Source organism: Oncorhynchus gorbuscha, linkage group LG19 (assembly GCF_021184085.1).
Source record: "Oncorhynchus gorbuscha isolate QuinsamMale2020 ecotype Even-year linkage group LG19, OgorEven_v1.0, whole genome shotgun sequence".
Classification (NCBI taxonomy): Eukaryota; Metazoa; Chordata; class Actinopteri; order Salmoniformes; family Salmonidae; genus Oncorhynchus; species Oncorhynchus gorbuscha.
Genome location: NC_060191.1, coordinates 34,583,047 through 34,608,610, shown reverse-complemented (window position 1 = coordinate 34,608,610; position 25,564 = coordinate 34,583,047). Strand labels below are relative to the sequence as shown.

The window sequence follows — 25,564 nt, the reverse complement described above, 5'->3', positions numbered from 1 at the left end:
CCCTTTTGCAATCATGTTAGCACAGCTGAAAACTGTTGTTCTGTTTAAAGAAGCAATAAAACTGTCCTTTAGACTAGTTGAGTATCTGGAGCATCAGCATTTGTGGGTTCGATTACAGGCTCAAAATGGCCAGAAACAAAGAATTTTCTTCTGAAACTCGTCAGTCTATTCTTGTTCTGAGAAATGAAGTCTATTCCATGCGAGAAATTCCCAAGAAACTAACCAGAATCGAAAGAGGAGTGGGAGGCCCCAGTGCACAACTGAGCAAGAGGACGAGTACATTAGTCTCTAGTTTGAGAAACAGACACCTCACAAGTCCTCAACTGGCAGCTTCATTAAATAGTACCCGCAAAACACCAGTCACAACGTCAAGATTGAAAAGGTGACTTCGGGATGCTGGCCTTCTAGGTTGCATTGCAAAGAAAAAGCCGTATCTCAGACTGGCCAATAAAAAGAAAAGATTAAGATGTGCAAAAGAACACAGACACTGGACAGTGGAACTCTGCCTATAAGGCCAACATCCCGGAGTCGCCTCTTCACTGTGGATGTTAAGACTGGTGTTTTGCGGGTACTAACATTAACCATGTCTACACTGTATTTCTGATCAATTTGATGTTATTTTAATGGACAAAAAAATGTGTTTTTCTTTCAAAAACAAGGACATTTCTAAGTGACCCCAAACTTTTGAATGGTAGTGTATTTTCACTGCCATTATTGCACATTAATGACAAAGTTGTATTTCTAATCATTCACTTTCTGTGTACATTGAATGTGTAAAATACTTAGGGCTGTCAAACAATCACAGTAATTAATGCAGTTAATTGCTAAATAAAGATTTTTACATTTAATTAAAAGGCAGTGCATTGAGGTACAGGCATACTATGCTTTGATTGTAAGGGACGGAAACACAACATTATCTACAACAGAATTTTCACCGTAAACAACACAAATGTCACTAACATATAGCTATTAATGCTCCCAATGTTTAAGTAGGTCTACTCCCTCTTATCAATGTTCTTGAAGTTTAACACTTGAGCACAGCAGACAAATACACATACGCACATACTCTCTTGTGTAACGATCGCAGATTTTAGAGAAACAACAAATGTCGGTACATATAAGTGTCTTATATCGGCTGAAAGATTATATTATTGTTAATATAACTGCACTATCCAATTTACAGTAGCTATTACTGCTAAATAATGCCATGCTATTGTTTGAGGAGAGCTCCTAACAACAAAACACCTTTTTCACCACGATAGGTTTGATCAATTCAACTCTGAAGGTGAAATGTGTACTTCAATTCTGAAATCATCATCCAAAGGGTCCCAGAGATAACATGAAGTGTCATGTTGTTAGATGAAATCCTTTTTCATGTTCTAAAAAGGTCCATATAGCATGCACGATCGATTTTGTACTTCCACTCGTTCAATTTGCAAAGAAAGGAATCTGAAAATCTAACCCTAAACATTGTTTCAACCAGTCAAACCACGTTCATATTTATTCCTCAGAGATCATAGACTGTAATCAGACTTCACTATATCATTAGGGGTGTAGCATATCCTATAGGACACTAAATTTGGTCAGAGAGCGACGCCTTCATGGCACGCCGATGATGCGGCCGAATCTGTCGCAAAATGTAGCTGCTAACCTTGTGCGACAGCAAGCCTTTTCCTTTTGGACAAAAATCATAAGAATATGGAGAGTTATAAAGTTATGAAAACTGGGTGTTTTGCAAATGTTGAACGTATAGTATGACGACTAATACTGGAAAAGCTCAATCAAAGTCCAAGTAAACAGATTTGACGATATTCTTGCAAAAAAATGTCATGTGAATGTCTCCTTCACAATTTGCCCAAATGTACCTGGGTATGTAGTTGGTTCATACTTCAACTTTGCTCATACACTGCTGCCATCTTTTGGACACTATCGGAATTACAACCAGAGTGATGGCTCGATGTGGGACCTTTCTGTTGCATTTCAAAGATGGTGATCTATTGTGTTATATTCTCCTACATTCAATTCATATTTCCACAAACTTCAAAGTGTTTCCTTTCAAATGGTACCAAGAATATGCATATCCTTGCTTCAGGGCCTGAGCTACAGGCAGTTAGATTTGGATATGTCATTTCAGGTGAAATTTGAAGTAAAGGGGGCTAACCCTAAGAAGTCTCCAAAACACAACATAATGATGTAAATTACAGTACAGTTTTCACATTAGGCAATACACTTATATTACCCAACAAAATTGACAGAAAATCTAGCATTTCCATAATACAGTACTGTATATATCCAATCCAATGTGTAATCAAAGGTGTGATCAATGAAGACATCCTCTACAATATAAGTATACTATCTGTAATGAAATGTAAGAAAATATAGATATATTTTTTTAAACCATGTTTAGCACACATTAATTGGCATCAAGCCTGTCTTGAGCATTTGGCCATAAAATTCTCATCCACATCACAGGTAAATGTCCTCATTGTTCATGCACCTTGAGAAAAACCTTTTGCCATGGTGAATCCAAGCTTGACATTGGTCTGCGTTGATGTTGTCGCATGCCTCATCCATGGAAGGAGGGTGGCACACCAAACCATCTTAAGAGATAGCTACGCACACAGAAATGTTTCCCCCACATTGTGCAGGCACTTGGAGGGTTGCCTGTTGGCCTATGAGCTGGTTTCCATGTATTTGATAACATTCCATTTACTCCGTTCCATACATTATTATGAACTGTACATTATGAACACAGCAGCCTCCTGTGCCTTAGACACCCTTGGAGAATGGGGTCAAAGCTGGGGACCAGCCATTATTTGATGGTGACCCTGGATGCGCACTACAAACACTCCACCCCTTTTGTTATCAACCAGCCAATCAAATCTTAGCAATTTTGCATTCTTTCGAAAAGCCCTCCCTTAACAAGACACTTCATTTCATTTCTGTGTTTCTTTCATTATACAGTCACTAAAATGCTTGCGATTTTCATTGCAGAAAAACGTACATTCCTTATACTAAATAATACGGTTGCTTTTACCACAGCATTTTGTCACCGACACTGAAACATTTATGTACACCCTCAGGTCTATATAGGCACTGCGAACTCTCAACACAATGCCCGGATGAGCCTCGGTGGTCCGGGGTGCAGGCTTCAAACCTGTAGCTGCCTAGCGGCAGAGTGGTTCAATTCCACCTTTCGGGGCGTCATTTATCAACATCCAAATGTATGTACTTTGATCACCAACAATGTTCGTACGAATTCGCTGATATTATATACTACGCAGCAAAAGAAACGTAATTGTGTTTTTGGAGGTAAATATAAGTAAAAAGTTGTGGATGGGCCGCCTGTGTCCTACCAAATTTTAAGAGATAAGTGCACACATTCCCTCGCCCCCACGTTGTCCAGGCCCTTGGACAATGAGCTTCTGCCCACAGTCCTGAGTTTTGGCCAGGTTGAACCAGCATCAAGCACCATCACTCTCTAAAAATATATTTTGGTTAGTTATTTTTATAGTACAGTTCCAATATGATATTGTGAAGAAAGTTGCATAGCATGCGCAATCAAATAGTAACAGTAATACACTATCCAGTGCTGTACCTGAACATAATAGGACCCCAGTGACTTTAAAGACATGCTCCAGAACTTTGGCAACTACTTTTTTTGTAGTGGGCTGGAAGTGTCAATGTGTACTTCATAAATGCATAATCTATGATCAAAATTACTTACTTACCTCAATTAGGCACAAAATCACTAGTTTGGAAGCAACTGTTTTTCTGGAACCTGTGCTGTGCCATTTCCCCCCATCTGGGCCAGCCCCCCAGCAATTCGATTTCAACCAATGAGCTTCAGCCCCTTGCTATATGAGTGACAGCTAGCAAGATGCACATGATGCACACACACAGCAGCACGAGAAGAGAGAATAATGACATTTTATCTGCACATTTTCTGGGACCACTTTTGGCTCGTTAACACTACTTTCAGAACTACTGGGTAAAAAGTAACCAAAAGGACCAGAGAATCTCTAAGTGAAACAGGGGTGTTTTTCAATGTTTATACTAATCAAGTTAAGCCATTTCATGGCTGGCAGACAGACTAATTATTGCATTATTTCAGATTTGTTCAGTTCTTCCTGCCTTACCCTCTTTATATCCTGTCTCCTCCTCAGAAAATCAGACAGACCCCACCACAGCCTCAGCCCTAAAGTCAGAAAGCCCTACAAGCCTCAGGGTCCAACTTCCCACCTGCCTCCCATCCCTCATCAGCCTCACTCAGGCACTGCTGCGTTCCATCCTGGCACTCACCAACGGACTTACCCTGCTACTACTGGGCCCAGACTGCATGCATGGCTCTGGGGCCTGTGGCCTCTTCGTCTACCTGGACCCCGCCCCAGGTGTGTGTGTCTGATCTGGGCCGGCGGATCGCCAGTGTTTATTTTATTTTTTATTTTTTTCACCTTTATTTAACCAGGTAGGCTAGTTGAGAACAAGTTCTCATGTGCAACTGCGACCTGGCCAAGATAAAGCATAGCAGTGTGAACAGACAACACAGAGCTACACATGGAATAAACAATTAACAAGTCAATAACACAGTAGAAAAAATGGGCAGTCTATATACAATGTGTGCGAAAGGCATGAGGAGGTAGGCGAATAATACAAATTTGCAGATTAACACTGGAGTGATAAATGATCAGATGGTCATGTACAGGTAGAGATATTGGTGTGCAAAAGAGCAGAAAAGTAAATAAATAAAAACAGTATAAAAACAGTATGGGAATGAGGTAGGTGAAAATGGGTGGGCTATTGTCCTATAGACTATGTACAGCTGCAGCGATCGGTTAGCTGCTCGGATAGCTGATGTTTGAAGTTGGTGAGTGAGATAAAATTCTCCAACTTCAGCGATTTTTGCAATTCGTTCCAGTCACAGGCAGCAGAGTACTGGAACGAAAGGCGGCCAAATGAGGTGTTGGCTTTAGGGATGATCAGTGAGATACACCTGCTGGAGCGCGTGCTACGGATGGGTGTTGCCATCGTGACCAGTGAACTGAGATAAGGCGGAGCTTTACCTAGCATGGACTTGTAGATGACCTGGAGCCAGTGGGTCTGGCGACGAATATGTAGTGAGGGCCAGCCGACTAGAGCATACAAGTCGCAGTGGTGGGTGGTATAAGGTGCTTTAGTGACAAAACGGATGGCACTGTGATAGACTGCATCCAGTTTGCTGAGTAGAGTGTTGGAAGCCATTTTGTAGATGACATCGCCGAAGTCGAGGATCGGTAGGATAGTCAGTTTTACTAGGGTAAGCTTGGCAGCGTGAGTGAAGGAGGCTTTGTTGCGGAATAGAAAGCAGACTCTTGATTTGATTTTCGATTGGAGATGTTTGATGTGAGTCTGGAAGGAGAGTTTGCAGTCTAGCCAGACACCTAGGTACTTATAGATGTCCACATATTCAAGGTCGGAACCATCCAGGGTGGTGATGCTAGTCGGGCATGTGGGTGCAGGCAGCGATCGGTTGAAAATCATGCATTTGGTTTTACTCGCGTTGAAGAGCAGTTGGAGGCCACGGAAGGAGTGCTATATGGCATTGAAGCTCGTTTGGAGGTTAGATAGCACAGTGTCCAATGACGGGCCGAAAGTATATAGAATGGTGTCGTCTGCGTAGAGGTGGATCAGGGAATCGCCCGCAGCAAGAGCAACATCATTGATATATACAGAGAAAAGAGTCGGCCCGAGAATTGAACCCTGTGGCACCCCCATAGAGACTGCCAGAGGACCGGACAGCATGCCCTCCGATTTGACACACTGAACTCTGTCTGCAAAGTAATTGGTGAACCAGGCAAGGCGGTCATCCGAAAAACCGAGGCTGTTGAGTCTGCCGATAAGAATATGGTGATTGACAGAGTCAAAAGCCTTGGCGAGGTCGATGAAGACGGCTGCACAGTACTGTCTTTTATCGATGGCGGTTATGATATCGTTTAGTACCTTGAGTGTGGCTGAGGTGCACCCGTGACCGGCTCGGAAACCAGATTGCACAGCGGAGAAGGTACGGTGGGATTCGAGATGGTCAGTGACCTGTTTGTTGACTTGGCTTTCAAAGACCTTAGATAGGCAGGGCAGGATGGATATAGGTCTGTAACAGTTTGGGTCCAGGGTGTCTCCCCCTTTGAAGAGGGGGATGACTGCGGCAGCTTTCCAATCCTTGGGGATCTCAGACGATATGAAAGAGAGGTTGAACAGGCTGGTAATAGGGGTTGCGACAATGGCGGCAGATAGTTTCAGAAATAGCGGGTCCAGATTGTCAAGCCCAGCTGATTTGTACGGGTCCAGGTTTTGCAGCTCTTTCAGAACATCTGCTATCTGGATTTGGGTAAAGGAGAACCTGGAGAGGCTTGGGTGAGGAGCTACGGGGGGGGGGGGGCGGAGCTGTTGGCCGAGGTTGGAGTAGCCAGGCGGAAGGCATGGTCAGCCGTTGAGAAGTGCTTATTGAAGTTTTCGATAATCATGGATTTATCGGTGGAGACCGTGTTTCCTAGCCTCAGTGCAGTGGGAAGCTGGGAGGAGGTGCTTTTGTTCTCCATGGACTTCACAGTGTCCCAGAACTTTTTGGAGTTGGAGCTACAGGATGCAAACTTCTGCCTGAAGAAGCTGGCCTTAGCTTTCCTGACTGACTGCGTGTATTGGTTACTGACTTCCATGAACAGTTGCATATCACGGGGGCTATTCGATGCTATTGCAGTCCGCCACAGGATGTTTTTGTGCTGGTCGAGGGCAGTCAGGTCTGGAGTGAACCAAGGGCTGTATCTGTTCTTGGTTCTGCATTTTTTGAACGGAGCATGCTTATCTAAAATGGTGAGGAAGTTACTTTTAAAGAATGACCATGCATCCTCAACTGACGGGATGAGGTCAATGTCCTTCCAGGATACCCGGGCCAGGTCGATTAGAAAGGCCTGCTCACAGAAGTGTTTTAGGGAGCGTTTGACAGTGATGAGGGGTGGTCGTTTGACTGCGGCTCCGTGGCGGATACAGGCGATGAGGCAGTGATCGCTGAGATCCAGTGTGCCAGGGGTGCAGGCGGTGCACGACCTCCACGTGTGGCAGCTGACAGAGAGCTGCCTGGTGGTGTCTGTACATATCCACTGCCACGCTGGGTTCCAGATACACAGGTTTGTGTCTGTTTTTATAGTACAATACAATGCATGTTGCTGATGGTGAAATGGTTTTGGATGGACAGTAAATATAGTTAACTCAATATGCATCTGTTCCCACAGGTGTGGTGATTTGTTGTCGGGGTCACCAAGGTACTGCAGAGTGTAGGTGTGAGCTGCTGCACCGTACAACCAGAGTTCCTCCTCTCTCTACTCCCACAGCCAACGGCAACCTGGATAACAACGGCACCAACCCCACCATCATCCATAGGGAGATGCCCTCACACCTCGCCTGCAGCCTGGCCTGTGGGAAGGGCTCTGCTGCGAAGATGTGCTGTGCTCCTCTGGAGGAAGGGCCTGCAGAGCCACTGGCACTCCCTGCTGGGGAAACTGAGGAGGAGCCTCACGTGCTGATCATGGAGAACACCTTTCTTTGAGGGAAGGACCTCTAGGATGTATCTCAGTAGTGTAGAGTGGGCTCCTTGCATCCTTTCCTTCATATTAAACTGACGTGAGAGGCCTGAAGTGGAGCAAACCACTTTTGGCAATTAAGATTCAGCTTGGGGATTGAATAGAATACATGATTATTGTCAGAATATTCTTAAAGACTTCTGTCCCCATGTCATTGAGGTAATATATATGCCATTTAGCAGACGCTTTTATCCAAAGCGACTTACAGTCATGTGTGCATACATTCTACGTATGGGTGGTCCCGGGGATCGAACCCACTACCCTGGCGTTACAAGCGCCATGCTCTACCAACTGAGCTACAGAAGGTACTTTTAGAGAGCTAGATAGCCTAATGTAAGAATTAGGCTCAGGTAAAGAGTAGAAATCCCAGTAGTCATCATGCGTGTGTGTATTTTGGGATGGGGTGGGATAATAAACAGCATTCCTATGGGTACTCAGAAAGGGCCTGTATGTGTACTGTATCTACTGTATGTATGTATGTATGTATGTATGTACTACATCATTATGTTGGGATTGTATTTCATTGTATTAACACGGTGCCATACCAAAGATACAGTAGATTGTAAGCCAAGTCACTCACCTAATTAAGTGTTTATTCAATAATGCCATTTCAACATACACTACTGTTCAAAAGTTTGGGGTCACTTAGAAATGTCCTTGTTTTTGGAAAAAAAAGCCACCAAATATTGTCCATTAAAATAACATCAAATTGATCAGAAATACAGTGTAGACATTGTTAATGTTGAAAATGACTATTGTAGCTTGAAATGGCTGATTTTTCTAAGGAATTTCTACATAGGTGTACAGATGCCCATTATCAGCAACCATCACTCCTGTGTTCCAATGACACCTTGTGTTAGCTAATCCAAGTTTATCATTTTAAAAGGCTGATTGATCATTAGAAAACCCTTTTGCAATCATGTTAGCACAGCTGAAAACTGTTGTTCTGTTTAAAGAAGCAATAAAACTGTCCTTTAGACTAGTTGAGTATCTGGAGCATCAGCATTTGTGGGTTCGATTACAGGCTCAAAATGGCCAGAAACAAAGAATTTTCTTCTGAAACTCGTCAGTCTATTCTTGTTCTGAGAAATGAAGTCTATTCCATGCGAGAAATTCCCAAGAAACTAACCAGAATCGAAAGAGGAGTGACAGGCCCCAGTGCACAACTGAGCAAGAGGACGAGTAGATTAGTCTCTAGTTTGAGAAACAGACACCTCACAAGTCCTCAACTGGCAGCTTCATTAAATAGTACCCGCAAAACACCAGTCACAACGTCAAGATTGAAGAGGTGACTTCGGGATGCTGGCCTTCTAGGCTGCATTGCAAAGAAAAAGACGTATCTCAGACTGGCCAATAAAAAGAAAAGATTAAGATGTGCAAAAGAACACAGACACTGGACAGTGGAACTCTGCCTATAAGGCCAACATCCCGGAGTCGCCTCTTCACTGTGGATGTTAAGACTGGTGTTTTGCGGGTTCTAACATTAACAATGTCTACACTGTTATTTCTGATCAATTTGATGTTATTTTAATGGACAAAAAAATTTGCTTTTCTTTCAAAAACAAGGACATTTCTAAGTGACCCCAAACTTTTGAATGGTAGTGTATTTTCACTGCCATTATTGCACATTAATGACAAAGTTGTATGTCTAATCATTCACTTTCTGTGTACATTGAATGTGTAAAATATTTAGGGCTGTCAAACAATCACAGTAATTAATGCAGTTAATTGCTAAATAAAGATTTTTACATTTAATTAAAAGGCAGTGCATTGAGGTACAGGCATACTATGCTTTGATTGTAAGGGACGGAAACACAACATTATCTACAACAGAATTTTCACCGTAAACAACACAAATGTCACTAACATATAGCTATTAATGCTCCCAATGTTTAAGTAGGTCTACTCCCTCTTATCAATGTTCTTGAAGTTTAACACTTGAGCACAGCAGACAAATACACATACGCACATACTCTCTTGTGTAACGATCGCAGATTTTAGAGAAACAACAAATGTCGGTACATATAAGTGTGTTATATCGGCTGAAAGCTTAAATTATTGTTAATATAACTGCACTATCCAATATACAGTAGCTATTACTGCTAAATAATGCCATGCTATTGTTTGAGGAGAGCTCCTAACAACAAAACACCTTTTTCACCACGATAGGTTTGATCAATTCAACTCTGAAGGTGAAATGTGTACTTCAATTCTGAAATCATCATCCAAAGGGTCCCAGAGATAACATGAAGTGTCATGTTGTTAGATGAAATCCTTTTTCATGTTCTAAAAAGGTCCATATAGCATGCACGATCGATTTTGTACTTCCACTCGTTCAATTTGCAAAGAAAGGAATCTGAAAATCTAACCCTAAACATTGTTTCAACCAGTCAAACCACGTTCATATTTATTCCTCAGAGATCATAGACTGTAATCAGACTTCACTATATCATTAGGGGTGTAGCATATCCTATAGGACACTAAATTTGGTCAGAGAGCGACGCCTTCATGGCACGCCGATGATGCGGCCGAATCTGTCGCAAAATGTAGCTGCTAACCTTGTGCGACAGCAAGCCTTTTCCTTTTGGACAAAAATCATAAGAATATGGAGAGTTATAAAGTTATGAAAACTGGGTGTTTTGCAAATGTTGAACGTATAGTATGACGACTAATACTGGAAAAGCTCAATCAAAGTCCAAGTAAACAGATTTGACGATATTCTTGCAAAAAAATGTCATGTGAATGTCTCCTTCACAATTTGCCCAAATGTACATTACATTACATTTAAGTCATTTAGCAGACGCTCTTATCCAGAGCGACTTACAAATTGGTGCATTCACCTTATGACATCCAGTGGAACAGCCACTTTACAATAGTGCATCTAAATATTTTAAGGGGGGGGTGAGAAGGATTACTTTATCCTATCCTAGGTATTCCTTAAAGAGGTGGGGTTTCAGGTGTCTCCGGAAGGTGGTGATTGACTCCGCTGTCCTGGCGTCGTGAGGGAGTTTGTTCCACCATTGGGGAGCCAGAGCAGCGAACAGTTTTGACTGGGCTGAGCGGGAACTGTACTTCCTCAGTGGTAGGGAGGCGAGCAGGCCAGAGGTGGATGAACGCAGTGCCCTTATTTGGGTGTAGGGCCTGATCAGAGCCTGGAGGTACTGAGGTGCCGTTCCCCTCACAGCTCCGTAGGCAAGCACCATGGTCTTGTAGCGGATGCGAGCTTCAACTGGAAGCCAGTGGAGAGAGCGGAGGAGCGGGGTGACGTGAGAGAACTTGGGAAGGTTGAACACTAGACGGGCTGCGGCGTTCTGGATGAGTTGTAGGGGTTTAATGGCACAGGCAGGGAGCCCAGCCAACAGCGAGTTGCAGTAATCCAGACGGGAGATGACAAGTGCCTGGATTAGGACCTGCGCCGCTTCCTGTGTGAGGCAGGGTCGTACTCTGCGGATGTTGTAGAGCATGAACCTACAGGAACGGGCCACCGCCTTGATGTTAGTTGAGAACGACAGGGTGTTGTCCAGGATCACGCCAAGGTTCTTAGCGCTCTGGGAGGAGGACACAATGGAGTTGTCAACCGTGATGGCGAGATCATGGAACGGGCAGTCCTTCCCCGGGAGGAAGAGCATCTCCGTCTTGCCGAAGTTCAGCTTGAGGTGGTGATCCGTCATCCACACTGATATGTCTGCCAGACATGCAGAGATGCGATTCGCCACCTGGTCATCAGAAGGGGGAAAGGAGAAGATTAATTGTGTGTCGTCTGCATAGCAATGATAGGAGAGACCATTTGAGGTTATGACAGAGCCAAGTGACTTGGTGTATAGCGAGAATAGGAGAGGGCCTAGAACAGAGCCCTGGGGGACACCAGTGGTAAGAGCGCGTGGTGAGGAGACAGATTCTCGCCACGCCACCTGGTAGGAGCGACCTGTCAGGTAGGACGCAATCCAAGCGTGGGCCGCGCCGGAGATGCCCAACTCGGAGAGGGTGGAGAGGAGGATCTGATGGTTCACAGTATCGAAGGCAGCCGATAGGTCTAGAAGGATGAGAGCAGAGGAGAGAGAGTTAGCTTTAGCGGTGCGGAGCGCCTCCGTGATACAGAGAAGAGCAGTCTCAGTTGAATGACTAGTCTTGAAACCTGACTGATTTGGATCAAGAAGGTCATTCTGAGAGAGATAGCGGGAGAGCTGACCAAGGACGGCACGTTCAAGAGTTTTGGAGAGAAAAGAAAGAAGGGATACTGGTCTGTAGTTGTTGACATCGGAGTGATCGAGTGTAGGTTTTTTCAGAAGGGGTGCAACTCTCGCTCTCTCAAATGTACCTGGGTATGTAGTTGGTTCATACTTCAACTTTGCTCATACACTGCTGCCATCTTTTGGACACTATCGGAATTACAACCAGAGTGATGGCTCGATGTGGGACCTTTCTGTTGCATTTCAAAGATGGTGATCTATTGTGTTATATTCTCCTACATTCAATTCATATTTCCACAAACTTCAAAGTGTTTCCTTTCAAATGGTACCAAGAATATGCATATCCTTGCTTCAGGGCCTGAGCTACAGGCAGTTAGATTTGGATATGTCATTTCAGGCGAAATTTGAAGTAAAGGGGGCTAACCCTAAGAAGTCTCCAAAACACAACATAATGATGTCTTTTCAATGTAGTCACTTTAACTACCAGTTAATCCAATAGCAAATGTAAGATATGTGTTTCAAATCACCCTTAGAAGTGCTGAAAGTAATATGGTACAGTACTGTAAATTACAGTACAGTTTTCACATTAGGCAATACACTTATTTATATTACCCAACAAAATTGACAGAAAATCTAGCATTTCCATAATACAGTACTGTATATATCCAATGTGTAATCAAAGGTGTGATCAATGAAGACATCCTCTACAATATAAGTATACTATCTGTAATGAAATGTAAGAAAATATAGATATATTTTTTTAAACCATGTTTAGCACACATTAATTGGCATCAAGCCTGTCTTGAGCATTTGGCCATAAAATTCTCATCCACATCACAGGTAAATGTCCTCATTGTTCATGCATCTTGAGAAAAACCTTTTGCCATGGTGAATCCAAGCTTGACATTGGTCTGCGTTGATGTTGTCGCATGCCTCATCCATGGAAGGAGGGTGGCACACCAAACCATCTTAAGAGATAGCTACGCACACAGAAATGTTTCCCCCACATTGTGCAGGCACTTGGAGGGTTGCCTGTTGGCCTATGAGCTGGTTTCCATGTATTTGATAACATTCCATTTACTCCGTTCCATACATTATTATGAACTGTACATTATGAACACAGCAGCCTCCTGTGCCTTAGACACCCTTGGAGAATGGGGTCAAAGCTGGGGACCAGCCATTATTTGATGGTGACCCTGGATGCGCACTACAAACACTCCACCCCTTTTGTTATCAACCAGCCAATCAAATCTTAGCAATTTTGCATTCTTTCGAAAAGCCCTCCCTTAACAAGACATTTCATTTCATTTCTGTGTTTCTTTCATTATACAGTCACTAAAATGCTTGCGATTTTCATTGCAGAAAAACGTACATTCCTTATACTAAATAATACGGTTGCTTTTACCACAGCATTTTGTCACCGACACTGAAACATTTATGTACACCCTCAGGTCTATATAGGCACTGCGAACTCTCAACACAATGCCCGGATGAGCCTCGGTGGTCCGGGGTGCAGGCTTCAAACCTGTAGCTGCCTAGCGGCAGAGTGGTTCAATTCCACCTTTCGGGCGTCATTTATCAACATCCAAATGTATGTACTTTGATCACCAACAATGTTCGTACGAATTCGCTGATATTATATACTGCGCAGCAAAAGAAACGTAATTGTGTTTTTGGAGGTAAATATAAGTAAAAAGTTGTGGATGGGCCGCCTGTGTCCTACCAAATTTTAAGAGATAAGTGCACACATTCCCTCGCCCCCACGTTGTCCAGGCCCTTGGACAATGAGCTTCTGCCCACAGTCCTGAGTTTTGGCCAGGTTGAACCAGCATCAAGCACCATCACTCTCTAAAAATATATTTTGGTTAGTTATTTTTATAGTACAGTTCCAATATGATATTGTGAAGAAAGTTGCATAGCATGTGCAATCAAATAGTAACAGTAATACACTATCCAGTGCTGTACCTGAACATAATAGGACCCCAGTGACTTTAAAGACATGCTCCAGAACTTTGGCAACTACTTTTTTTGTAGTGGGCTGGAAGTGTCAATGTGTACTTCATAAATGCATAATCTATGATCAAAATTACTTACTTACCTCAATTAGGCACAAAATCACTAGTTTGGAAGCAACTGTTTTTCTGGAACCTGTGCTGTGCCATTTCCCCCCATCTGGGCCAGCCCCCCAGCAATTCGATTTCAACCAATGAGCTTCAGCCCCTTGCTATATGAGTGACAGCTAGCAAGATGCACATGATGCACACACACAGCAGCATGACAGAGAGAATAATGACATTTTATCTGCACATTTTCTGGGACCACTTTTGGCTCGTTAACACTACTTTCAGAACTACTGGGTAAAAAGTAACCAAAAGGACCAGAGAATCTCTAAGTGAAACAGGGGTGTTTTTCAATGTTTATACTAATCAAGTTAAGCCATTTCATGGCTGGCAGACTAATTATTGCATTATTTCAGATTTGTTCAGTTCTTCCTGCCTTACCCTCTTTATATCCTGTCTCCTCCTCAGAAAATCAGACAGACCCCACCACAGCCTCAGCCCTAAAGTCAGAAAGCCCTACAAGCCTCAGGGTCCAACTTCCCACCTGCCTCCCATCCCTCATCAGCCTCACTCAGGCACTGCTGCGTTCCATCCTGGCACTCACCAACGGACTTACCCTGCTACTACTGGGCCCAAACTGCATGCATGGCTCTGGGGCCTGTGGCCTCTTCATCTACCTGGACCCCGCCCCAGGTGTGTGTGTCTGATCTGGGCCGGCGGATCGCCAGTGTTTATTTTATTTTTTATTTTTTTCACCTTTATTTAACCAGGTAGGCTAGTTGAGAACAAGTTCTCATTTGCAACTGCGACCTGGCCAAGATAAAGCATAGCAGTGTGAATAGACAACACAGAGCTACACATGGAATAAACAATTAACAAGTCAATAACACAGTAGAAAAAATGGGCAGTCTATATACAATGTGTGCGAAAGGCATGAGGAGGTAGGCGAATAATACAATTTTGCAGATTAACACTGGAGTGATAAATGATCAGATGGTCATGTACAGGTAGAGATATTGGTGTGCAAAAGAGCAGAAAAGTAAATAAATAAAAACAGTATAAAAACAGTATGGGAATGAGGTAGGTGAAAATGGGTGGGCTATTTTCCTATAGACTATGTACAGCTGCAGCGATCGGTTAGCTGCTCGGATAGCTGATGTTTGAAGTTGGTGAGGGAGATAAAAGTCTCCAACTTCAGCGATTTTTGCAATTCGTTCCAGTCACAGGCAGCAGAGTACTGGAACGAAAGGCGGCCAAATGAGGTGTTGGCTTTAGGGATGATCAGTGAGATACACCTGCTGGAGCGCGTGCTACGGATGGGTGTTGCCATCGTGACTAGTGAACTGAGATAAGGCGGAGCTTTACCTAGCATGGACTTGTAGATGACCTGGAGCCAGTGGGTCTGGCGACGAATATGTAGTGAGGGCCAGCCGACTAGAGCATACAAGTCGCAGTGGTGGGTGGTATAAGGTGCTTTAGTGACAAAACGGATGGCACTGTGATAGACTGCATCCAGTTTGCTGAGTAGAGTGTTGGAAGCCATTTTGTAGATGACATCGCCGAAGTCGAGGATCGGTAGGATAGTCAGTTTTACTAGGGTAAGCTTGGCAGCGTGAGTGAAGGAGGCTTTGTTGCGGAATAGAAAGCAGACTCTTGATTTGATTTTCGATTGGAGATGTTTGATGTGAGTCTGGAAGGAGAGTTTGCAGTCTAGCCAGACACCTAGGTACTTATAGATGTCCACATATTCAAGGTCGGAACCATCCAGGGTGGTGATGCTAGTCGGGCATGCGGGTGCAGGCAGCGATCGGTTGAAAAGCATACATTTGGTTTTACTCGCGTTTAAGAGCAGTTGGAGGCCACGGAAGGAGTGCTGTATGGCATTGAAGCTCGTTTGGAGGTTAGATAGCACAGTGTCCAATGACGGGCCGAAAGTATATAGAATGGTGTCGTCTGCGTAGAGGTGGATCAGGGAATCGCCCGCAGCAAGAGCAACATCATTGATATATACAGAGAAAAGAGTCGGCCCGAGAATTGAACCCTGTGGCACCCCCATAGAGACTGCCAGAGGACCGGACAGCATGCCCTCCGATTTGACACACTGAACTCTGTCTGCAAAGTAATTGGTGAACCAGGCAAGGCGGTCATCCGAAAAACCGAGGCTGTTGAGTCTGCCGATAAGAATATGGTGATTGACAGAGTCGAAAGCCTTGGCGAGGTCGATGAAGACGGCTGCACAGTACTGTCTTTTATCGATGGCGGTTATGATATCGTTTAGTACCTTGAGTGTGGCTGAGGTGCACCCGTGACCGGCTCGGAAACCAGATTGCACAGCGGAGAAGGTACGGTGGGATTCGAGATGGTCAGTGACCTGTTTGTTGACTTGGCTTTCGAAGACCTTAGATAGGCAGGGCAGGATGGATATAGGTCTGTAACAGTTTGGGTCCAGGGTGTCTCCCCTTTGAAGAGGGGGATGACTGCGGCAGCTTTCCAATCCTTGGGGATCTCAGACGATATGAAAGAGAGGTTGAACAGGCTGGTAATAGGGGTTGCGACAATGGCGGCAGATAGTTTCAGAAATAGCGGGTCCAGATTGTCAAGCCCAGCTGATTTGTACGGGTCCAGGTTTTGCAGCTCTTTCAGAACATCTGCTATCTGGATTTGGGTAAAGGAGAACCTGGAGAGGCTTGGGTGAGGAGCTACGGGGGGGGGCGGAGCTGTTGGCCGAGGTTGGAGTAGCCAGGCGGAAGGCATGGTCAGCCGTTGAGAAGTGCTTATTGAAGTTTTCGATAATCATGGATTTATCGGTGGAGACCGTGTTTCCTAGCCTCAGTGCAGTGGGAAGCTGGGAGGAGGTGCTTTTGTTCTCCATGGACTTCACAGTGTCCCAGAACTTTTTGGAGTTGGAGCTACAGGATGCAAACTTCTGCCTGAAGAAGCTGGCCTTAGCTTTCCTGACTGACTGTGTGTATTGGTTACTGACTTCCATGAACAGTTGCATATCACGGGGGCTATTCGATGCTATTGCAGTCCGCCACAGGATGTTTTTGTGCTGGTCGAGGGCAGTCAGGTCTGGAGTGAACCAAGGGCTGTATCTGTTCTTGGTTCTGCATTTTTTGAACGGAGCATGCTTATCTAAAATGGTGAGGAAGTTACTTTTAAAGAATGACCATGCATCCTCAACTGACGGGATGAGGTCAATGTCCTTCCAGGATACCCGGGCCAGGTCGATTAGAAAGGCCTGCTCACAGAAGTGTTTTAGGGAGCGTTTGACAGTGATGAGGGGTGGTCGTTTGACTGCGGCTCCGTGGCGGATACAGGCGATGAGGCAGTGATCGCTGAGATCCAGTGTGCCAGGGGTGCAGGCGGTGCACGACCTCCACGTGTGGCAGCTGACAGAGAGCTGCCTGGTGGTGTCTGTACATATCCACTGCCACGCTGGGTTCCAGATACACAGGTTTGTGTCTGTTTTTATAGTACAATACAATGCATGTTGCTGATGGTGAAATGGTTTTGGATGGACAGTAAATATAGTTAACTCAATATGCATCTGTTCCCACAGGTGTGGTGATTTGTTGTCGGGGGTCACCAAGGTACTGCAGAGTGTAGGTGTGAGCTGCTGCACCGTACAACCAGAGTTCCTCCTCTCTCTACTCCCACAGCCAACGGCAACCTGGATAACAACGGCACCAACCCCACCATCATCCATAGGGAGATGCCCTCACACCTCGCCTGCAGCCTGGCCTGTGGGAAGGGCTCTGCTGCGAAGATGTGCTGTGCTCCTCTGGAGGAAGGGCCTGCAGAGCCACTGGCACTCCCTGCTGGGGAAACTGAGGAGGAGCCTCACGTGCTGATCATGGAGAACACCTTTCTTTGAGGGAAGGACCTCTAGGATGTATCTCAGTAGTGTAGAGTGGGCTCCTTGCATCCTTTCCTTCATATTAAACTGACGTGAGAGGCCTGAAGTGGAGCAAACCACTTTTGGCAATTAAGATTCAGCTTGGGGATTGAATAGAATACATGATTATTGTCAGAATATTCTTAAAGACTTCTGTCCCCATGTCATTGAGGTACTTTTAGAGAGCTAGATAGCCTAATGTAAGAATTAGGCTCAGGTAAAGAGTAGAAATCCCAGTAGTCATCATGCGTGTGTGTATTTTGGGATGGGGTGGGATAATAAACAGCATTCCTATGGGTACTCAGAAAGGGCCTGTATGTGTACTGTATCTACTGTATGTATGTATGTATGTATGTATGTATGTATGTATGTATGTATGTATGTATGTATGTATGTATGTATGTATGTATGTATGTATGTATGTATGTATGTATGTATGTATGTATGTATGTATGTATGTATGTATGTATGTATGTATGTATGTATGTATGTATGTATGTATGTACTACATCATTATGTTGGGATTGTATTTCATTGTATTAACACGGTACCATACCAAAGATACAGTAGATTGTAAGCCAAGTCACTCACCTAATTAAGTGTTTATTCAATAATGCCATTTCAACATACACTACTGTTCAAAAGTTTGGGGTCACTTAGAAATGTCCTTGTTTTTGGAAAAAAAAAGCCACCAAATATTGTCCATTAAAATAACATCAAATTGATCAGAAATACAGTGTAGACATTGTTAATGTTGAAAATGACTATTGTAGCTTGAAATGGCTGATTTTTCTAAGGAATTTCTACATAGGTGTACAGATGCCCATTATCAGCAACCATCACTCCTGTGTTCCAATGACACCTTGTGTTAGCTAATCCAAGTTTATCATTTTAAAAGGCTGATTGATCATTAGAAAACCCTTTTGCAATCATGTTAGCACAGCTGAAAACTGTTGTTCTGTTTAAAGAAGCAATAAAACTGTCCTTTAGACTAGTTGAGTATCTGGAGCATCAGCATTTGTGGGTTCGATTACAGGCTCAAAATGGCCAGAAACAAAGAATTTTCTTCTGAAACTCGTCAGTCTATTCTTGTTCTGAGAAATGAAGTCTATTCCATGCGAGAAATTCCCAAGAAACTAACCAGAATCGAAAGAGGAGTGACAGGCCCCAGTGCACAACTGAGCAAGAGGACGAGTAGATTAGTCTCTAGTTTGAGAAACAGACACCTCACAAGTCCTCAACTGGCAGCATCATTAAATAGTACCCGCAAAACACCAGTCACAACGTCAAGATTGAAGAGGTGACTTCGGGATGCTGGCCTTCTAGGCTGCATTGCAAAGAAAAAGACGTATCTCAGACTGGCCAATAAAAAAAGAAAAGATTAAGATGTGCAAAAGAACACAGACACTGGACAGTGGAACTCTGCCTATAAGGCCAACATCCCGGAGTCGCCTCTTCACTGTGGATGTTAAGACTGGTGTTTTGCGGGTTCTAACATTAACAATGTCTACACTGTTATTTCTGATCAATTTGATGTTATTTTAATGGACAAAATTTTTGCTTTTCTTTCAAAAACAAGGACATTTCTAAGTGACCCCAAACTTTTGAATGGTAGTGTATTTTCACTGCCATTATTGCACATTAATGACAAAGTTGTATGTCTAATCATTCACTTTCTGTGTACATTGAATGTGTAAAATATTTAGGGCTGTCAAACAATCACAGTAATTAATGCAGTTAATTGCTAAATAAAGATTTTTACATTTAATTAAAAGGCAGTGCATTGAGGTACAGGCATACTATGCTTTGATTGTAAGGGACGGAAACACAACATTATCTACAACAGAATTTTCACCGTAAACAACACAAATGTCACTAACATATAGCTATTAATGATCCCAATGTTTAAGTAGGTCTACTCCCTCTTATCAATGTTCTTGAAGTTTAACACTTGGGCACAGCAGACAAATACACATACGCACATACTCTCTTGTGTAACGATCGCAGATTTTAGAGAAACAACAAATGTCGGTACATATAAGTGTGTTATATCGGCTGAAAGCTTAAATGATTGTTAATATAACTGCACTATCCAATATACAGTAGCTATTACTGCTAAATAATGCCATGCTATTGTTTGAGGAGAGCTCCTAACAACAAAACACCTTTTTCACCACGATAGGTTTGATCAATTCAACTCTGAAGGTGAAATGTGTACTTCAATTCTGAAATCATCATCCAAAGGGTCCCAGAGATAACATGAAGTGTCATGTTGTTAGATGAAATCCTTTTTCATGTTCTAAAAAGGTCCATATAGCATGCACGATCGATTTTGTACTTCCACTCGTTCAATTTGCAAAGAAAGGAATCTGAAAATCTAACCCTAAACATTGTTTCAACCAGTCAAACCACGTTCATATTTATTCCTCAGAGATCATAGACTGTAATCAGACTTCACTATATCATTAGGGGTGTAGCATATCCTATAGGACACTAAATTTGGTCAGAGAGCGACGCCTTCATGGCACGCCGATGATGCGGCCGAATCTGTCGCAAAATGTAGCTGCTAACCTTGTGCGACAGCAAGCCTTTTCCTTTTGGACAAAAATCATAAGAATATGGAGAGTTATAAAGTTATGAAAACTGGGTGTTTTGCAAATGTTGAACGTATAGTATGACGACTAATACTGGAAAAGCTCAATCAAAGTCCAAGTAAACAGATTTGACGATATTCTTGCAAAAAAATGTCATGTGAATGTCTCCTTCACAATTTGCCCAAATGTACCTGGGTATGTAGTTGGTTCATACTTCAACTTTGCTCATACACTGCTGCCATCTTTTGGACACTATCGGAATTACAACCAGAGTGATGGCTCGATGTGGGACCTTTCTGTTGCATTTCAAAGATGGTGATCTATTGTGTTATATTCTCCTACATTCAATTCATATTTCCACAAACTTCAAAGTGTTTCCTTTCAAATGGTACCAAGAATATGCATATCCTTGCTTCAGGGCCTGAGCTACAGGCAGTTAGATTTGGATATGTCATTTCAGGTGAAATTTGAAGTAAAGGGGGCTAACCCTAAGAAGTCTCCAAAACACAACATAATGATGTCTTTTCAATGTAGTCACTTTAACTACCAGTTAATCCAATAGCAAATGTAAGATATGTGTTTCAAATCACCCTTAGAAGTGCTGAAAGTAATATGGTACAGTACTGTAAATTACAGTACAGTTTTCACATTAGGCAATACACTTATATTACCCAACAAAATTGACAGAAAATCTAGCATTTCCATAATACAGTACTGTATATATCCAATGTGTAATCAAAGGTGTGATCAATGAAGACATCCTCTACAATATAAGTATACTATCTGTAATGAAATGTAAGAAAATATAGATATATTTTTTTAAACCATGTTTAGCACACATTAATTGGCATCAAGCCTGTCTTGAGCATTTGGCCATAAAATTCTCATCCACATCACAGGTAAATGTCCTCATTGTTCATGCACCTTGAGAAAAACCTTTTGCCATGGTGAATCCAAGCTTGACATTGGTCTGCGTTGATGTTGTCGCATGCCTCATCCATGGAAGGAGGGTGGCACACCAAACCATCTTAAGAGATAGCTACACACACAGAAATGTTTCCCCCACATTGTGCAGGCACTTGGAGGGTTGCCTGTTGGCCTATGAGCTGGTTTCCATGTATTTGATAACATTCCATTTACTCCGTTCCATACATTATTATGAACTGTACATTATGAACACAGCAGCCTCCTGTGCCTTAGACACCCTTGGAGAATGGGGTCAAAGCTGGGGACCAGCCATTATTTGATGGTGACCCTGGATGCGCACTATAAACACTCCACCCCTTTTGTTATCAACCAGCCAATCAAATCTTAGCAATTTTGCATTCTTTCGAAAAGCCCTCCCTTAACAAGACACTTCATTTCATTTCTGTGTTTCTTTCATTATACAGTCACTAAAATGCTTGCGATTTTCATTGCAGAAAAACGTACATTCCTTATACTAAATAATACGGTTGCTTTTACCACAGCATTTTGTCACCGACACTGAAACATTTATGTACACCCTCAGGTCTATATAGGCACTGCGAACTCTCAACACAATGCCCGGATGAGCCTCGGTGGTCCGGGGTGCAGGCTTCAAACCTGTAGCTGCCTAGCGGCAGAGTGGTTCAATTCCACCTTTCGGGCGTCATTTATCAACATCCAAATGTATGTACTTTGATCATCAACAATGTTCGTACGAATTCGCTGATATTATATACTACGCAGCAAAAGAAACGTAATTGTGTTTTTGGAGGTAAAAATATAAGTAAAAAGTTGTGGATGGGCCGCCTGTGTCCTACCAAATTTTAAGAGATAAGTGCACACATTCCCTCCCCCCACGTTGTCCAGGCCCTTGGACAATGAGCTTCTGCCCACAGTCCTGAGTTTTGGCCAGGTTGAACCAGCATCAAGCACCATCACTCTCTAAAAATATATTTTGGTTAGTTATTTTTATAGTACAGTTCCAATATGATATTGTGAAGAAAGTTGCATAGCATGTGCAATCAAATAGTAACAGTAATACACTATCTAGTGCTGTACCTGAACATAATCGGACCCCAGTGACTTTAAAGACATGCTCCAGAACTTTGGCAACTACTTTTTTTGTAGTGGGCTGGAAGTGTCAATGTGTACTTCATAAATGCATAATCTATGATCAAAATTACTTACTTACCTCAATTAGGCACAAAATCACTAGTTTGGAAGCAACTGTTTTTCTGGAACCTGTGCTGTGCCATTTCCCCCCATCTGGGCCAGCCCCCCAGCAATTCGATTTCAACCAATGAGCTTCAGCCCCTTGCTATATGAGTGACAGCTAGCAAGATGCACATGATGCACACACACAGCAGCACGAGAAGAGAGAATAATGACATTTTATCTGCACATTTTCTGGGACCACTTTTGGCTCGTTAACACTACTTTCAGAACTACTGGGTAAAAAGTAACCAAAAGGACCAGAGAATCTCTAAGTGAAACAGGGGTGTTTTTCAATGTTTATACTAATCAAGTTAAGCCATTTCATGGCTGGCAGACAGACTAATTATTGCATTATTTCAGATTTGTTCAGTTCTTCCTGCCTTACCCTCTTTATATCCTGTCTCCTCCTCAGAAAATCAGACAGACCCCACCACAGCCTCAGCCCTAAAGTCAGAAAGCCCTACAAGCCTCAGGGTCCAACTTCCCACCTGCCTCCCATCCCTCATCAGCCTCACTCAGGCACTGCTGCGTTCCATCCTGGCACTCACCAACGGACTTACCCTGCTACTACTGGGCCCAGACTGCATGCATGGCTCTGGGGCCTGTGGCCTCTTCGTCTACCTGGACCCCGCCCCAGGTGTGTGTGTCTGATCTGGGCCGGCGGATCGCCAGTGTTTATTTATTTTTTATTTTTTTCACCTTTATTTAACCAGGTAGGCTAGTTGAGAACAAGTTCTCATTTGCAACTGCGACCTGGCCAAGATAAAGCATAGCAGTGTGAACAGACAACACAGAGCTACACATGGAATAAACAATTAACAAGTCAATAACACAGTAGAAAAAATGGGCAGTCTATATACAATGTGTGCGAAAGGCATGAGGAGGTAGGCGAATAATACAATTTTGCAGATTAACACTGGAGTGATAAATGATCAGATGGTCATGTACAGGTAGAGATATTGGTGTGCAAAAGAGCAGAAAAGTAAATAAATAAAAACAGTATAAAAACAGTATGGGAATGAGGTAGGTGAAAATGGGTGGGCTATTTTCCTATAGACTATGTACAGCTGCAGCGATCGGTTAGCTGCTCGGATAGCTGATGTTTGAAGTTGGTGAGGGAGATAAAAGTCTCCAACTTCAGCGATTTTTGCAATTCGTTCCAGTCACAGGCAGCAGAGTACTGGAACGAAAGGCGGCCAAATGAGGTGTTGGCTTTAGGGATGATCAGTGAGATACACCTGCTGGAGCGCGTGCTACGGATGGGTGTTGCCATCGTGACTAGTGAACTGAGATAAGGCGGAGCTTTACCTAGCATGGACTTGTAGATGACCTGGAGCCAGTGGGTCTGGCGACGAATATGTAGTGAGGGCCAGCCGACTAGAGCATACAAGTCGCAGTGGTGGGTGGTATAAGGTGCTTTAGTGACAAAACGGATGGCACTGTGATAGACTGCATCCAGTTTGCTGAGTAGAGTGTTGGAAGCCATTTTGTAGATGACATCGCCGAAGTCGAGGATCGGTAGGATAGTCAGTTTTACTAGGGTAAGCTTGGCAGCGTGAGTGAAGGAGGCTTTGTTGCGGAATAGAAAGCAGACTCTTGATTTGATTTTCGATTGGAGATGTTTGATGTGAGTCTGGAAGGAGAGTTTGCAGTCTAGCCAGACACCTAGGTACTTATAGATGTCCACATATTCAAGGTCGGAACCATCCAGGGTGGTGATGCTAGTCGGGCATGCGGGTGCAGGCAGCGATCGGTTGAAAAGCATGCATTTGGTTTTACTCGCGTTTAAGAGCAGTTGGAGGCCACGGAAGGAGTGCTGTATGGCATTGAAGCTCGTTTGGAGGTTAGATAGCACAGTGTCCAATGACGGGCCGAAAGTATATAGAATGGTGTCGTCTGCGTAGAGGTGGATCAGGGAATCGCCCGCAGCAAGAGCAACATCATTGATATATACAGAGAAAAGAGTCGGCCCGAGAATTGAACCCTGTGGCACCCCCATAGAGACTGCCAGAGGACCGGACAGCATGCCCTCCGATTTGACACACTGAACTCTGTCTGCAAAGTAATTGGTGAACCAGGCAAGGCGGTCATCCGAAAAACCGAGGCTGTTGAGTCTGCCGATAAGAATATGGTGAATATGGCATTTCGCTACACTCGCATTAACATCTGCTAACCATGTGTATGTGACAAATAAAATTTGATTTGAATTTGATTTGACAGAGTCGAAAGCCTTGGCGAGGTCGATGAAGACGGCTGCACAGTACTGTCTTTTATCGATGGCGGTTATGATATCGTTTAGTACCTTGAGTGTGGCTGAGGTGCACCCGTGACCGGCTCGGAAACCAGATTGCACAGCGGAGAAGGTACGGTGGGATTCGAGATGGTCAGTGACCTGTTTGTTGACTTGGCTTTCGAAGACCTTAGATAGGCAGGGCAGGATGGATATAGGTCTGTAACAGTTTGGGTCCAGGGTGTCTCCCCCTTTGAAGAGGGGGATGACTGCGGCAGCTTTCCAATCCTTGGGGATCTCAGACGATATGAAAGAGAGGTTGAACAGGCTGGTAATAGGGGTTGCGACAATGGCGGCAGATAGTTTCAGAAATAGCGGGTCCAGATTGTCAAGCCCAGCTGATTTGTACGGGTCCAGGTTTTGCAGCTCTTTCAGAACATCTGCTATCTGGATTTGGGTAAAGGAGAACCTGGAGAGGCTTGCGTGAGGAGCTACGGGGGGGGGGCGGAGCTGTTGGCCGAGGTTGGAGTAGCCAGGCGGAAGGCATGGTCAGCCGTTGAGAAGTGCTTATTGAAGTTTTCGATAATCATGGATTTATCGGTGGAGACCGTGTTTCCTAGCCTCAGTGCAGTGGGAAGCTGGGAGGAGGTGCTTTTGTTCTCCATGGACTTCACAGTGTCCCAGAACTTTTTGGAGTTGGAGCTACAGGATGCAAACTTCTGCCTGAAGAAGCTGGCCTTAGCTTTCCTGACTGACTGCGTGTATTGGTTACTGACTTCCATGAACAGTTGCATATCA

General features: G+C 43.7%; 3 non-coding genes across 3 annotated transcripts; all 3 read left to right on the top strand.

The window, feature by feature from the left end:
- Positions 1–3,116: 3,116 nt before the first annotated feature.
- Positions 3,117–3,204, top strand: trnastop-uca. The gene has a single exon. It is a non-coding gene; the product is annotated as a tRNA-Sec (tRNA).
- A 10,083-nt stretch (positions 3,205–13,287) lies between these two features.
- On the top strand, positions 13,288–13,374 carry trnastop-uca. Its single transcript has one exon. It is a non-coding gene; the product is annotated as a tRNA-Sec (tRNA).
- An 8,524-nt stretch (positions 13,375–21,898) lies between these two features.
- trnastop-uca lies at positions 21,899–21,985 on the top strand. Its single transcript has one exon. It is a non-coding gene; the product is annotated as a tRNA-Sec (tRNA).
- The last annotated feature ends 3,579 nt before the right edge of the window (positions 21,986–25,564 follow it).